This window comes from Ranitomeya variabilis, chromosome 1, assembly GCF_051348905.1.
Source record: "Ranitomeya variabilis isolate aRanVar5 chromosome 1, aRanVar5.hap1, whole genome shotgun sequence".
NCBI classification, from domain to species: Eukaryota; Metazoa; Chordata; class Amphibia; order Anura; family Dendrobatidae; genus Ranitomeya; species Ranitomeya variabilis.
Genome location: NC_135232.1, coordinates 779,408,177 through 779,425,222, shown reverse-complemented (window position 1 = coordinate 779,425,222; position 17,046 = coordinate 779,408,177). Strand labels below are relative to the sequence as shown.

At 49.7% G+C, this 17,046-nt stretch overlaps 1 protein-coding gene and 1 long non-coding RNA gene across 22 annotated transcripts in view; one reads left to right on the top strand and one right to left on the bottom strand.

The window, feature by feature from the left end:
• Positions 1-1,287, bottom strand: part of ADGRL3 (adhesion G protein-coupled receptor L3) — a 1,249,649-nt gene extending 1,248,362 nt beyond the window's left edge. For 10 of the 21 annotated variants that reach the window (XR_013217764.1, XM_077272480.1, XM_077272399.1 and 7 more), the window contains exon 1: positions 341-1,285. The gene's annotated coding sequence lies outside the window, so the exon portion shown is untranslated. Of the gene's footprint in view, positions 1-340 lie in introns of all 21 variants that reach the window. The other 11 variants (XM_077272380.1, XM_077272326.1, XM_077272353.1 and 8 more) reach the window with 3 other exon arrangements.
• Positions 1,288-7,534: 6,247 nt separating this feature from the next.
• The window catches only part of LOC143784268 (uncharacterized), a 31,754-nt gene continuing 22,242 nt past the window's right edge, over positions 7,535-17,046 (top strand). Inside the window, exon 1 of the long non-coding RNA XR_013217753.1 lies at positions 7,535-7,669. This is a non-coding gene — a long non-coding RNA (uncharacterized LOC143784268). The remainder of the gene's footprint in view (positions 7,670-17,046) is intronic.

Genomic DNA, 17,046 nt, shown 5'->3' with positions numbered 1-17,046 from the left:
AACAGGAAGCGATTGATTTTCCTAATAAACCCTGTCCCCGGCCATAATTCGGTGTAACATTGGCTGCTGAGCAGCTCTGCCCTCCCACATTCTTTATCACTACAGTGCAGATAAAAAGTGGGAGGTGTGATGATGACAACAAGCTCTATAGTAACACAAGGCAGACAAAGAATAGCAAATGACTGCTAAACCTGCCTGCTGGACCATCAGCCAGCCAACCTGGGCTAGTAACCTCACACATACACAGGGGCCAGAGGTGCAGAGCAGTGGTGTACTGCCTCATCAATGACTGACAGGCAGAAGGGAAGATGTCAGTGGGGAAGGTGGGTGATGTCATTACCTTGTGGGGAAGCATTGCAGCTTAGGAAAGGATGCCAAGGGCTCGATCATGCCCAGCCATTCATCCACCAGGGCGGGGGTGATGGAAGCCACAACGATAGCCGCAGGCAGGAGCGGCAGCTGCTATGGCTGCAGAGGAAGCAGTGCGATCCCCGGGCTGCAGAGGAGGCAGTGCGATCCCCGGGCTGCAGAGGAGGCAGTGCGATCCCCGGGCTGCAGAGGAGGCAGTGCGATCCCCGGGCTGCAGAGGAGGCAGTGCGATCCCCGGGCTGCAGAGGAGGCAGTGCGATCCCCGGGCTGCAGAGGAGGCAGTGCGATCCCCGGGCTGCAGAGGAGGCAGTGCGATCCCCGGGCTGCAGAGGAGGCAGTGCGATCCCCGGGCTGCAGGGGAAGCAGTGCGATCCCCGGGCTGCTGCGATCCCCGGGCTGCTGCGATCACCAGGTTGCTGCTGCTGCTCAGGGCCGCTCTCTTCTTTTTTTTTCCTCCGATGACAGTGATAAAAAGGAAATCAGGACGGAAGAAAAAGCATCATGAATCCAGAGGGGGACACAACTGCAGCGATGCCATGAATGGAGGCAGACATGGATTCCTGTAGGCTTTGTCTATTGGCAGCTGGCTGGGGATGCGGAATCTGCACAGGTCTGTATCCCACCTAGCAATCCTGCGCTCCCATTGTCACGATGCTTCGCCCAGATGTCGTGATTGGCTTCACAAACCATCATCCGCCTGTCACTGCTGGAATACGCCACTAGCCATTGCTATGCCTGGGAAAAGAGAGATCCTTGCCTTCTCGCCCGGCTCCCAATGACAATTTAACGAGAAGCCATATATTAGGGGAGAAATTCAGCTGATCCAGCCTCGCGAAGGCAAACGAGCAGAAGCCTGCAGCTAACCTGTCACAAGAAAGACAGAATAAGCACAGAGGGAGGGGGAAGGGAAGCGGGATGTCAATAGTGAGCAGCAGCGCCACCTAGCACGCAGCGGCCGCAGCGACATGCTCCAGTACTGAACATGCGAGCCAGCTTCATCACACTGCTGACAGCGGACGGAGGGGAAGGCGCATGCGTGCTGCAATGCTTCCCAGACAGCGCTCCACTGTCACAGACCTGGGCGCAGGCAGCATAAGCCGCGGAGCAGGTCATCACAGAGAGCGGGGGATCACAGAGAGCGGGGGATCACAGGGAGCGGGGGATCACAGGGAGCGGGCGATCACAGGGAGCGGGGGATCACAGGGAGCGGGGGATCATAGGGAGCGGGGCATCACAGGGAACGGGATCACAGGGAGCAGGGGATCAAGGTGCGGGGCATCACAGGGAGCAGGGCATCACAGGGAGCAGGGGATCACAGGGAGCAAGTCATCACATGGGATCACACGGAGCAGGGGATCACGGAGCAGGGGATCACAGGGAGCAGGGGATCACAGGGAGCGGGGCATCACAGGGAGCAGGGGATCACAGGGAGCGGGGCATCACAGGGAGCAGGGGATCACAGGGAGCGGAGCATCACAGGGAGCAGGGGATCACAGGGAGCGGGGCATCACAGGGAGCGGGGCATCACAGGGAGCAGGGGATCACAGGGAGCAGGGGATCACAGGGAGCGGGGCATCACAGGGAGCGGGGCATCACAGGGAGCAGGGCATCACAGTGAGCAGGGCATCACAGGGAGCCAGTTATCCGAGGGAGCGGGGCATCACAGTGAGCAGGGGATCACAGGGAGCGGGCGTCACAGGGAACAGGGCATCACAGAGAGCAGGGCATCAAAGGGAGCAGGGGATCACAGGGAGCAGGTCATCACAGGGAGCAGGGCATCACAGTGAGCAGGTCATCACAGGGAGCGGGGCATCACAGGGAGCGGGGCATCACAGGGAGCGGGAGATCACAGGGAGCAGGGCATCACAGGGAATGGGATCACAGTGAGCTGGTCATCCCAGGGAGCAGAGCATCACAGTGAGCAGGGGATAACAAGGAGCGGGGCATCACAGTGAGCAGGGGATCACAGGGAGTGGGGGATCACAGGGAGCAGGTCATCACAGGGAGTGAAGCATCACAGTGAGCAGGGGATCACAGGGAGCATGGGATAACAGGGAGCAGGGCATCACAGGGAGCGGGGCATCACAGGGAGGAGGGCATCACAGTGAGCAGGGGATCACAGGGAGCAGGGCATCACAGGGAACGGGATCACAGTGAGCAGGTCATCACAGGGAGCAGGGCATCACAGGGTGCAGGGGATCACAGAGCAGGTCATCACAGGGAGCAGGGCATCACAGGGAGTGGGGCATCACATGGAGCAGGGCATCAAAGGGAGCAGGGCATCGCAGTGAGCAGGGGATCACAGGGAGCAGGGCATCACAGGGAACGGGATCACAGTGAGCAGGGGATCACAGGGAGCATGGGATAACAGGGAGCAGGGCATCACAGGGAGCGGGGCATCACAGGGAGCAGGGCATCGCAGTGAGCAGGGGACCACAGGGAGCGGGCATCACAGGGAGCAGGGCATCACATGGAGCTGGGGATCACAGGGAGCAGGGCATCACAGTGAGCAGGGGATCACAGGGAGCGGGCATCACAGGGAGCAGGTCATCACAGGGAGCTGGGGATCACAGGCAGCTGGGTATCACAGGTAGCAAAGCTTCCAAGGAGCAGGGCATCACAGGGAGCGGGGATCACAGGGAGCAGGGCATCAGGGATTGGGTGATCACAAGGAGCAGGTCATTACAGGGAGCAGGTCATTACAGGAAGTGGGGGATCACAGGGAGTGGGTCATCACAGGGAGCGGTTCACTACAGGGAACGGGATCAGGGGGAGCGGGGGATCACAGGGAGCAGGTTATCACAGGGAGCAAGTCATCACAGGTAGCGAGCGATCACAAGGAGCGGCGAATCACAGGGAGCGGGTCATTAAAGGGAGCGGGGGATCACAGGGAGCGGTCATCACAGGAAGCGGGTCATCACAGAGAGCAGGGGATCACGGAGGTCATCACAGGAAGCAGGGCATCATGGAGCAGATCATCTCAGGGAGAAGGGCATCACAGGGAGCAGGGCATCACAAGGAGCAGGACATCACAGGGAGCAGCGTATCACGGGGCAAAGCATCACAAGGAGCAGGGCATCACACGGAGAAGGGAATCATAGAGCAAAGGGATTACAGGAAGCTGGGTATCACAAGGAGCATAGCTTCACAAGGAGCAGGGCATCATGGGGAGCTAGTTATGGATAGCAGGTGATCACAGGGAGCAAGGCATCACGAAGTAGGTTATCAGAGGAAGCAGGAGATCACTTGAAACGGGATCACAGGGAGCAGGGCATCACAGGGAGGAAAGCAGCAGCAGGGCATCACAAGAAGGCCATCACAGGGGGCAGAGCATCAAAGGGAGCGGGCATCACAGGCAGTAAAGCATCATAGGGCGCAGGGCTTTACAGGGGGAAGGGGATCACAGGGATCAGGTCATCACAGGGAGCAGGGGATCACAGGGAGCAGGTCTTCACAGGAAGCAGGGGATCACAGGGAGCAGGTCATCACAGGGAGCAGGTCATCAGCGGGAGCAGGTCATCAGCGGGAGCAGGGCATAACGGAGCAGGGGATCACAGGGAGAAGGAGATCACAGGAGCAGGGGATCTCAGGGGGCAGGAGATCGCAGGGAGCAGGGCATTAAAGGGAGCAGGGCATCACAGGGAGAAGGGAATCGCAGTTGGCAAGGGATCACAGGGAGCAGGGTATAACGGAGCAGGTCATCACGGCTAACAGGTCATCGCGGGGAGCAGAGCATTGCAGGGATCTCAGGGAGCAGAGGATCACAGGGAGCAGGTCATCACAGGGAGCAGGTCATCACGGAAGCAGGTCATCACGGGGAGCAGGGCATTGCAGGGAGCAGGGGATCGCAGAGAGCAGGGGATTGCAGGGGATTATAGGGAGTAGGGGATTACAGGGGGAAGGGGATCACGGGGCAGGGGATCACAGAGGGCAGTGCATCACAGGGAGCAAAGCATCACAGGGAGCAGGTCATCGCAGGCAGAAAGGGATCACAGGGAGCAGGGCATCACAGGGAGCAGGGTATCACAGGGAATAGGGCATCACAGGGAGCAGGGCATTACATAGAGCAGGGCATCGCATGGAGCAGGTCATAAAAGGGAACGGGATCACAGGGAGCAGGGTATTTCGGGGAGCCGGGGATAACAGCAACGCATTACAGGCAGGGCCGCCATCAGGGCATTGATGCCCTGACTAGCGTATGGGGCCTGGTGGGCAGAGGGGGCCCGCATCGGGCCCTGTCTCATCTGCCCATCAACCCCGGGCCCCAGCAGCAGGCTTCTGACGGTACACTGAACCTGCGTCCTCTATTGCCTTTGCGGGCCCGTGCAAGGCAATAGTTAATACCGCCAGCCAATCGAATGAAAACAACACGGGGGCAGGAATGAAAAGAACACTGGAGGCAGGAATGAAAAGAACATAGGGGGCAGGAATGAAAAGAACACGGGGCAGGAATGAAAAGAACACGGGGCAGGAATGAAAACAACACTGGGGCAGAATATGTAACACGGGGCAGGATGTGAGACACATGGGGCAGAATGTGTGACACAGGGCAGAATGTGTGACACTGGGCAGGATGTGAGACACGGCAGAATGTGTGACGGGGCAGAATGTGTGACACGGGGCAGAATGTGTGAGACGGGGCAGGATGTGAGACACATGGGGCAGAATGTGTGACACGGGGCAGAATGTGAGACACGGGGCAGAATGTGAGACACGGGGGCAGAATGTGAGACACGGGGGCAGGATGTGAGACACGGGGGCAGAATGTGAGATGGGGCAAGATGTGAGATGGGGCAGAATGTGAGACGGGGGCAGGATGTGAGACACGGGGGCAGGCTGGGAGACACGGGGCAAGATGGAGACAAATGGGGCAGGAATATGGCGCAGGATTATGGTGCAGGATAGAGACACATGGTGCAGGATCACGGGGTAGGATGGATACGATGAAGACAGATGGGGCAGCAGGATCATGGGACAGATGGGGCGGCAGGATCATAGGACAGATGGGGCAGGATGGGGAGATCATATGGGGGCAGAATGGATACTCATGAGGGCAGAATGGGAGAACATATGGCTGGAGCCTGGAATGAGATACACGGGGCCAGGATGGGGAATATTATTATCAAAGGGGCTAATTAAGGGATATTATTACTGCAGTGATGTACAGTACAGACCAAAAGTTTGGACACACCTTCTCATTTAAAGATTTTTCTTTATTATCATGACTATGAAAATTGTACATTCACACTGAAGGCATCAAAACTATGAATTAACACGTGGAATTATACACTTAACAAAAAAGTGTGCAACAACTGAAATTATGTCTTATATTCTAGGTTCTTCAAAGTAGCCACCTTTTGCTTTGATGACTGCTTTGCACACTCTTGGCATTCTCTTGATGAGCTTCTCTCTCTCTTGAAAGAGTTCCCAGAGATGCTTAGCACTTGTTGGCCCTTTTGCCTTCATTCTGTGGTCCAGCTCACCCCAAACCATCTCGATTGGGTTCAGGTCTGGTGACAATGGAGGCCAGGTCATCTGGCGTTGCACCCCATCACTTTCCTTCTTGGTCAAATAGCCCTTACACAGCCTGGAGGTGTGTTTTGGGTCATTGTCCTGTTGAAAAATAAATGATGGTCCAACTAAACGCAAACTGGATGGAATAGCATGCCACTGCAAGATGCTGTGGTATCTATGCTGGTTCAGTATGCCTTCAATTTTGAATAAATCCCCAACAGTGTCACCAGCAAAGCATCCCCACACCATCACACCTCCTCCTCCATGCTTCACGGTGGGAACCAGGCATGTAGAGTCCATCCATTCACCTTTTCTGCGTCGCACAAAGACACGGTGGTTGGAACCAAAGATCTCAAATTTGGACTCATCAGACCAAAGCACAGATTTCCACTGGTCTAATGTCCATTCCTTGTGATATTTAGCCCAAACAAGTCTCTTCTGCTTGTTGCCTGTCCTTAGCAGTGGTTTCCTAGCAGCTGTTTTACCATGAAGGCCTGCTGCACAAAGTCTCCTCTTAACAGTAACAGTTGTTGTAGAGATGTGTCTGCTGCTGGAACTCTGTGTGGCATTGACCTGGTCTATAATCTGAGCTGCTGGTGACTCGGATAAACTTATTCTCAGAAGCAGAGGTGACTCTTGGTCTTCCTTTCCTGGGGCGGGCCTCATGTGAGCCAGTTTCTTTGTAGCGCTTGATGGTTTTTGCCACTGCACTTGGGGACACTTTCAAAGTTTTCCCAATTTTTCGGACTGACTGACCTTCATTTCTTAAAGTAATGATGGTCACTCGTTTTTCTTTACTTAGCTGCTTTTTTCTTCCTATAATACAAATTCTAACAGTCTATTCAGTAGGACTATCAGCTGTGTATCCACCAGACTTCTGCACAACACAGCTGATGGTCCCAACACCATTTATAAGGCAAGAAATCCCACTTATTAAACCTGACAGGGCACACCTGTGGTGAAAACCATTCCCGGTGACTACCTCTTGAAGCTCAAAGAAAAGACGCTGCTCCAAAGGATGCACACCACAGAAAATAGAACAAGAATATGTATATGTATAAAACAAGGGATTTTTATTGACACATAGCAACTTCATGTGCCAATTGTATTTTGTATTGTTTTTAATTATGTTTTATGTGTATTGAAGTTGCTATGTGTCAATAAAAATCCCTTGTTTTATACATATACATATTCCTGTTCTATTTTCTGTGGTGTGCATCCTTTGGAGCAGCGTCTTTTCTTTGTGTATTTCTCATGCTTGGCTGCTTGGTTGCACCCCGTTGGGATATTTTATTATTACCTATATTGGTAGTGCGCTCTATTTTTTGGTTTTCATGTACCTCTTGAAGCTCATCAAGAGAATGCCAAGAGTGTGCAAAGCAGTCATCAAAGCAAAAGGTGGCTACTTTGAAAAACCTAGAATATAAGACATAATTTCAGTTGTTTCACACTTTTTTGTTGATGCCTTCAGTGTGAATGTTCAATTTTCATAGTCATGAAAATACAGAAAAATCTGTAAATGAGAAGGTGTGTCCAAACTTTTGGTCTGTACTGTATTTATTTAATTTTTTGAGGATACTGTTTTAAATGAGGGGTGGTCCTGTTACTGTGCAGAGTGACACTATTTTGCCTTTTTTTCTTCATCTGGTATAGTGTAGAAGTCGGGAAAAAATTAAGCAATGTGTTCTTCAAGCGGAGCTCTAGATAACTATGATGGCGTGATGGCAATCTGTGCTGAATGAAGATGGAAAGCAAGGCTGAAGGACTTCACCTAAAGACGTCACTGGTGAGTCAGACACTGCATACTAAGTACAGATCTCCTGTGTATAATGGCACTTATGGTGATAATATTGTGGTTTTTTTTTTATTAATGATCAGTATTGCAGTATTTAGTCACTATGTAGTGGTAATATGTTAATATGTTGTCTGGCAATGCTGTGGCAGTATTTGTCCCTTGTATGTGCGATTATTTGGTCACTGTGGTGGTAATATGTGGTCTGGTCATGGTGTGGCGGTATTTGTTCCCTGTATGTGGTATTATTGGTCACCATGTGCTGGTAATATGTGATCTTGACATGGTGCGTGTTATGACCCCAATGGCGAGGGTCTCAGAGGTACGAGGAAGTCTGCAGAATACAAAAATCCAGCTCATAGGGCAGTGGTAACTGGGTTGACCATATATCTACTCCTAACGCCAACACTAGAAGTAGCCGGGGATCATTCCTACGTTGATTCTAGATGACACGCTCCAGCCGGAGAATCTAGCTACCCCTAGTAGAGGAAAACAAAAGACCTTTCTTGCCTCCAGAGAAGGGGACCCCAAAGCTGGATAGAAGCCCCCCACAAATAATAACGGTGAGGTAAGAGGAAATGACAAACACAGAAATGAACCAGGTTTAGCACAGAGAGGCCCGCTTACTGATAGCAGAATAAAGAAAGGTAACTTATATGGTCAACAAAAACCCTATCAAAATCCACACTGGAAATTCAAGAACCCCCGAACCGTCTAACGGTCCGGGGGGAGAACACCAGCCCCCTAGAGCTTCCAGCAAAGGTCAGGATATAGATTTGGAACAAGCTGGACAAAAATACAAAACCAAAACAAATAGCAAAAAGCAAAAGGCAGACTTAGCTGAAATAACTGGAACCAGGATCAGTAGACAAGAGCACAGCAGACTAGCTCTGATAACTACGTTGCCAGGCATTGAACTGAAGGTCTAGGGAGCTTATATAGCAACACCCCTAACTAACGACCCAGGTGCGGATAAAAGGAATGACAGAAAAACCAGAGTCAAAAAACTAGTAACCACTAGAGGGAGCAAAAAGCAAATTCACAACAGTACCCCCCCCTTAGTGAGGGGTCACCGAACCCTCACCACGACCACCAGGGCGATCAGGATGAGCGGCATGAAAGGCACGAACTAAATCGGCCGCATGAACATCAGAGGCGACCACCCAGGAATTATCCTCCTGACCATAGCCCTTCCACTTGACCAGGTACTGAAGCCTCCGCCTGGAGAGGCGAGAATCCAAGATCTTCTCCACCACGTACTCCAACTCGCCCTCAACCAACACCGGAGCAGGAGGCTCAGCAGAAGGAACTACAGGCACAATGTACCGCCGCAACAAGGACCTATGAAATACATTGTGAATAGCAAACGACACAGGAAGATCCAGACGAAAAGATACAGGATTAAGGATTTCCAATATCTTGTAAGGCCCAATAAAACGAGGTTTAAATTTGGGAGAGGAGACCTTCATAGGAACAAAGCGGGAAGAAAGCCATACCAAATCCCCAACGCGTAGTCGGGGACCCACACCGCGGCGGCGGTTGGCAAAGCGCTGAGCCCTCTCCTGTGACAACTTCAAGTTGTCCACCACATGATTCCAGATCCGCTGCAACCTATCTACCACAGAATCCACCCCAGGACAGTCAGAAGGCTCCACATGACCCGAAGAAAAGCGAGGATGGAAACCAGAGTTGCAGAAAAAAGGCGAAACCAAGGTGGCGGAACTAGCCCGATTATTAAGGGCAAACTCAGCCAACGGCAAGAATGTCACCCAATCGTCCTGATCAGCAGAGACAAAACACCTCAAATAAGCCTCCAAAGTCTGATTGGTTCGCTCCGTCTGTCCATTAGTCTGAGGATGGAAAGCAGACGAAAACGACAAATCAATGCCCATCCTACTACAAAAGGATCGCCAGAACCTAGAAACGAACTGGGATCCTCTGTCTGACACAATATTCTCAGGGATGCCGTGCAAACGAACCACGTTCTGGAAAAACACAGGAACCAGATCGGAAGAGGAAGGCAGCTTAGGCATAGGAACCAAATGGACCATCTTGGAGAAGCGATCACATATCACCCAGATAACGGACATGCCCTGAGATAGCGGAAGATCAGAAATGAAATCCATGGAGATATGTGTCCAAGGTCTCTTCGGGACAGGCAAGGGCAAGAGCAAACCGCTGGCACGAGAACAGCAAGGCTTAGCTCGAGCACAAGTCCCACAGGACTGCACAAATGACCGCACATCCCTTGACAAGGAAGGCCACCAAAAGGACCTGGCCACCAGATCTCTGGTGCCAAAAATTCCCGGGTGACCTGCCAACACCGAGGAATGAACCTCGGAAATGACTCTGCTGGTCCATTTATCCGGGACAAACAGTCTGTCAGGTGGACAAGACTCAGGCCTATCAGCCTGAAATCTCTGCAACACACGTCGCAGATCCGGAGAAATAGCTGACAAGATAACTCCATCTTTAAGAATACCAACAGGATCAGCGACTCCAGGAGCATCAGGCACAAAGCTCCTAGAAAGAGCATCGGCCTTCACATTCTTTGAACCTGGTAAATACGAGACAACAAAATCAAAGCGGGAGAAAAACAATGACCAGCGGGCCTGTCTCGGATTAAGGCGTTTAGCAGACTCGAGATACATCAGATTTTTGTGATCAGTCAAGACCACCACACGATGCTTAGCACCCTCGAGCCAATGACGCCACTCCTCAAATGCCCATTTCATGGCCAACAACTCCCGATTGCCCACATCATAATTTCGCTCGGCAGGCGAAAACTTCCTGGAGAAAAAGGCACAAGGTTTCATAACAGAGCAACCAGGGCCTCTCTGCGACAAAACGGCCCCTGCTCCAATCTCTGAAGCATCCACCTCAACCTGAAAGGGAAGTGAGACATCGGGCTGGCACAAAACAGGCGCCGAAGTAAACCGGCGCTTCAACTCCTGGAAAGCCTCCACGGCAGCAGGAGCCCAGTTAGCTACATCGGAGCCCTTCTTGGTCATATCCGTCAACGGTTTCACAATGCTAGAAAAATTAGCGATAAAACGACGGTAGAAGTTAGCGAAACCCAAGAACTTCTGAAGACTCTTAACCGACGAGGGCTGAGTCCAATCAAGAATAGCTCGGACCTTGACTGGGTCCATCTCCACAGCAGAAGGGGAAAAAATGAACCCCAAAAAGGGAACCTTCTGTACACCAAAGAGACACTTTGAGCCCTTGACAAACAAAGAATTTTCACGCTCATTTCTAGTCAGGATTCTATCACATTGCATTAAATCAGGTGTCTGTTCAGACAACACCATGAGGGAATTTGCGGTTTTTCTATCACATTGCACCGAATTAGGTGTCTGTTCAGACAACACCATGAGGGAATTTGCGGTTTTGCGCTCCCGCAACCGCCGGTCAATTTGAATAGCCAGTGCCATAGTATCATTGAGACCTGTGGGAATGGGAAAACCCACCATAACATTCTTAATGGCTTCAGATAGGCCATTTCTAAAATTAGCGGCCAGTGCACACTCGTTCCAATGTGTCAGCACGGACCATTTCCGAAATTTTTGGCAATACACTTCAGCCTCGTCCTGCCCCTGAGACATAGCCAGCAAGGCCTTTTCTGCCTGAATCTCAAGATTGGGTTCCTCATAAAGTAAACCGAGCGCCAGAAAAAACGCATCAATATCAGCCAATGCCGGATCTCCTGGCGCCAGCGAAAAAGCCCAATCCTGAGGGTCGCCCCGTAAGAACGAAATAACTATTTTTACTTGCTGAGCAGAGTCTCCAGATGAACAGGGTCTCAGGGACAAAAACAATTTACAATTATTCACAAAATTCCTAAACTTAAACCTGTCTCCGGAAAACAGTTCAGGAATCGGTATTTTAGGTTCTGACCTAGGATTTCTGATAACATAGTCTTGTATGCCCTGCACACGAGTAGCCAGCTGGTCCACACTTGTAATCAAGGTCTGGACATTCATGTCTGCAGCAAGCATAGCCACTCTGAGGTAAAGGGGAAGAAGAAAGAAAAAAAAAAAAAACTCAGAATCTTCTTTCTTATAATCCCTCTTCTGCAACGCATTAAACATTTAATACTGGCCTGGCAAACTGTTATGACCCCAATGGCGAGGGTCTCAGAGGTACGAGGAAGTCTGCAGAATACAAAAATCCAGCTCATAGGGCAGTGGTAACTGGGTTGACCATATATCTACTCCTAACGCCAACACTAGAAGTAGCCGGGGATCATTCCTACGTTGATTCTAGATGACACGCTCCAGCCGGAGAATCTAGCTACCCCTAGTAGAGGAAAACAAAAGACCTTTCTTGCCTCCAGAGAAGGGGACCCCAAAGCTGGATAGAAGCCCCCCACAAATAATAACGGTGAGGTAAGAGGAAATGACAAACACAGAAATGAACCAGGTTTAGCACAGAGAGGCCCGCTTACTGATAGCAGAATAAAGAAAGGTAACTTATATGGTCAACAAAAACCCTATCAAAATCCACACTGGAAATTCAAGAACCCCCGAACCGTCTAACGGTCCGGGGGGAGAACACCAGCCCCCTAGAGCTTCCAGCAAAGGTCAGGATATAGATTTGGAACAAGCTGGACAAAAATACAAAACCAAAACAAATAGCAAAAAGCAAAAGGCAGACTTAGCTGAAATAACTGGAACCAGGATCAGTAGACAAGAGCACAGCAGACTAGCTCTGATAACTACGTTGCCAGGCATTGAACTGAAGGTCTAGGGAGCTTATATAGCAACACCCCTAACTAACGACCCAGGTGCGGATAAAAGGAATGACAGAAAAACCAGAGTCAAAAAACTAGTAACCACTAGAGGGAGCAAAAAGCAAATTCACAACAGTGCGGCGGTATTTGTTCCTTGTATGTGCTATTCTGTCATTGTGGTGGTAATATGTGATCTGGACATGGTGTGGCAGTATTTGTTCCTTGCATGTGGTATTATAGGTCACTATGTGGTGGTAATATGTGGTCTGGTCATGGTATAGTGGTATTTGTCCCTAGTGTCCCTTTGGATGTGATATTATTGGTCATTTTAAAAATTGAAAAATAAATAAAAATATACCTAAATTGTATTGCATATTTTAACAAATTTTTAATAGGTTAGCGTAGAGTAGGGCCCGGATAAAAGAGTCTACCTTGTCGTGGTGGCAGATTAGAAAAATCTTTTGGCCAAAACAAAAGCTGCTGGCTATATGTGTGATCTGTTGATGGGAACTGTTAATGTGTGATTGGTGAGAAGTGGAGTTTTTCCAAGATATAGCGGTGGGACTGTGAACAGTTCGAAGGTGGAGGCAGAGCTGGGGTGGAGCCTGGGCAGAGTCTCAAGGGGGCCCCGAAAATTTTGCTAGTATGGGGCCCTGAAATTCCTAGTGGCAGCCCTGATCACAGGTAGCAAAGCATCACAGTTAGCAGGTCATCACAGTTGGCATGTCATCACAGGGAGCAGGGCATCACTGTTGTGAACTCCGTTTTCAGGCTCCCTCTTGTGGTCACAGATGGTATTGTGTGACTTTGGTTTTTTGGCTCCCCCTGGTGGTTTGGTTTATTATCCTGCGGGTCTGCTGGATCAGCTGCCTCGTTATTCACCAGGGAGGCTCCTATTTAGCTCTGCTTCACTTCCACTTGTTGCCGGCTGTCAATGTATTCAGTGCTATTCTGATTACTCCTGATTATCTCGTTTTCTGCCTCTTCAGGATAAGCTAAGTTCTGTTTGATTATTTTTTGCTCATCTGCCTGCAATATGATTTCTGTGTATGATGAGTCTAGTCCAGCTTGCTAACATGTGATTTCTTTTTGCTGGTAAGCTCTGGGGTACGGAGTTGCTTCCCCCGCACCGTTAGTTGGTGCGGGGGGCTCGAGCAATCTCTGCGTGGATATTTTGAATAGGGTTTTTTATTGACCGCACAGTTTCCTTCCTATTTTCTGCTATCTAGTACTAGCGGGCCTCATTTGCTAAATCTGATTTCATCTCTGCGTTTGTGCTTTCCCCTTAACTCACCGTTAATATTTGTGGGGGGCTATTCTATATCTTTGGGGTCATTCCACTGAGGCAAGTGAGGACTTACTTTCCCTCCAGGAATAGTCAGTTTCTCAGGCCGTGACGAGACGTCTAGGATTTTTAGGTAACGTTCCACGGCTGCCTATAGTTGTTTGCGGATAGGATCAGGTTGCGGTCAATCTAGTTACCACTTCCCCAGAGCTAGTAGTCTGTTCAGTTACTTAGCTAGTCCGACCTGCGATCCTTGCCACTAGGATCATAACAGTACAGCCGGCCTATAAAGTGTTAATTGCATGGCAGAAGCAGGAGAAAAGAAGCTTGGAGATATTTATTTATTTTTTTATTTATTTTTTTTTGCTGCCGTGTGTCTAGCTGCTGTGTGTCTGGCTTCTCTCCTCCTCTTAATCTTGGTGTGGCTCTGAGTTCAGCTGCTGATATGGATATCCAGAATTTAGCCTCCAGTGTAGATCATCTTGCTGCAAGGGTACAAAGTATTCAGGATTTTGTTGTGCACAGTCCTATGTCAGAGCCTAGAATACCTATTCCGGAGTTGTTTTCTGGAGATAGATCTAGGTTCCTGAATTTTAAGAACAATTGCAAATTGTTTCTTTCTTTGAAACCTCGTTCCTCTGGGGATTCTGTTCAGCAAGTTAAGATTATTATTTCTTTCTTGCGTGGCGATCCTCAAGATTGGGCTTTCGCATTGGCTCCAGGGGATCCTGCATTGCTCAGTGTGGATGCGTTTTTTCTGGCCCTTGGATTGCTCTATGAGGAACCTAATCTTGAGAACCAGGCTGAAAAAGCGTTGTTGGCCCTCTCTCAGGGGCAAGATGATGCAGAGGTGTACTGCCAGAAATTTCGGAAATGGTCGGTGCTTACTCAATGGAATGAGTGTGCCCTGGCTGCAAATTTCAGAAAAGGTCTTTCTGAAGCCATTAAGAATGTCATGGTGGGGTTCCCTACGCCTGCAGGTCTGAATGAGTCAATGACTCTGGCCATTCAGATTGATCGGCGCTTGCGGGAGCGCAAACCTGCGCACCATTTGGCGTGTCTTCTGAACAGACACCTGAGTCTATGCAATGTGATAGAATTCTGACCAGAAGTGAACGGCAAAATTATAGACGGCAAAATGGGTTGTGCTTTTACTGTGGTGACTCAGCTCATGTTATCTCAGCATGCTCTAAGCGCACAAAAAAGATTGATAAATCTGTCACCATCGGTACTTTACAGCCTAAGTTTATTTTGTCTGTTACCCTGATTTGTTCCCTGTCATCTTACCCGGTTATGGCTTTTGTGGATTCAGGTGCTGCCCTGAGTCTGATGGATTTGTCATTTGCCAGGCGCTGTGGTTTTGTTTTGGACCCTTTAAAATTCCCTATTCCACTAAGGGGAATTGATGCTACACCATTGGCTACGAATAAACCTCAGTACTGGACACAAGTGACCATGTGCATGACTCCTGTTCATCAGGAGGTGATTCGCTTTCTTGTATTGCATAATTTGCATGATGTTGTCGTGTTGGGCCTGCCATGGTTGCAGACTCATAATCCAGTCCTGGATTGGAAAGCAATGTCTGTGTCAAGTTGGGGTTGTCAGGGAATTCATGGTGACGCTCCTGTGGTGTCAATTGCTTCATCCACTCCTTCTGAGGTCCCTGCGTTTTTGTCAGATTACCAGGATGTATTTGATGAGCCCAAACTCAGTTCTCTACCTCCTCATAGGGATTGTGATTGTGCTATAAATTTGATTCCTGGTAGTAAGTTTCCTAAGGGACGACTTTTCAATTTGTCAGTGCCAGAGCATGCTGCCATGTGGAGTTATATAAAGGAGTCTTTGGAGAAAGGACTTATTCGCCCCTCCTCCTCCCCTCTTGGTGCGGGGTTCTTTTTTGTGGCTAAGAAGGATGGTTCCTTGAGACCTTGTATTGATTATCGCCTTCTAAACAAAATCACGGTCAAATTTCAGTATCCTTTGCCATTGTTATCTGATCTGTTTGCTCGCATTAGGGGGTCTAGTTGGTTCACCAAGATAGATCTTCGTGGTGCGCATAACCTTGTGCGTATTAAGCAGGGTGATGAATGGAAAACTGCATTTAATACGCCCGAAGGCCATTTTGAGTACTTGGTGATGCCTTTTGGACTTTCTAACGCTCCTTCTGTCTTTCAGTCCTTAATGCACGACATCTTCCACGAATATCTGGATAAATTTATGATTGTGTATCTGGATGATATTCTGTTTTTTTTCGGATGATTGGGAGTCCCATGTTAAGCAGGTCAGGATGGTGTTTCAGGTCCTGCTTGCCAATGCTTTATTTGTGAAGGGCTCAAAATGTCTTTTTGGAGTCCAGAAGGTCTCTTTTTTGGGTTTCATTTTTTCTCCTTCTGCTATTGAGATGGACCCAGTCAAGGTTCAGGCTATTCATGACTGGACTCAGCCTACATCTGTTAAGAGTCTTCAGAAGTTCTTGGGTTTTGCTAATTTTTACCGTCGCTTCATCGCTAATTTTTCTGGTGTTGTTAAGCCATTGACGGATTTGACCAAGAAGGGTTCTGATGTTACTAATTGGTCTCCTGCGGCTGTGGAGGCCTTTCGGGAGCTGAAGCGCCGGTTTTCTTCGGCTCCGGTCTTATGTCAGCCAGACGTCTCCCTTCCTTTCCAGGTCGAGGTTGATGCTTCTGAGATTGGAGCGGGGGCTGTTTTGTCGCAGAGAAGCTCTGATGGCTCTGTGATGAAGCCATGTGCTTTCTTTTCAAGAAAGTTTTCGCCTGCCGAGCGGAATTATGATGTTGGTAATCGGGAGTTGGCTATGAAGTGGGCATTTGAGGAGTGGCGACATTGGCTCGAGGGAGCTAAGCATCGTGTGGTGGTCTTGACTGATCACAAGAATTTGATTTATCTCGAGTCGGCCAAGCGGCTGAATCCTAGACAGGCTCGTTGGTCGTTGTTTTTCTCTCGTTTTGATTTCGTGGTCTCATACCTGCCTGGTTCGAAGAATGTGAAGACTGATGCTCTTTCTAGGAGTTTTGTGCCTGACTCTCCTGGTGATTCAGAGCCAGCTGGTATCCTCAGAGAAGGGGTGATTTTGTCTGCCATCTCCCCAGATTTGCGACGAGTGCTGCAGGAGTTTCAGGCGGATAGACCTGACCGTTGTCCACCGGAGAGACTGTTTGTCCCGGATAGATGGACCAGCAGAGTTATTTCCGAGGTTCATTCTTCGGTGTTGGCAGGCCATCCTGGGATTTTTGGTACCAGAGATTTGGTGGCTAGGTCCTTCTGGTGGCCTTCCTTGTTGCGGGATGTGCGTTCCTTTGTGCAGTCTTGTGGAATTTGTGCTCGGGCTAAGCC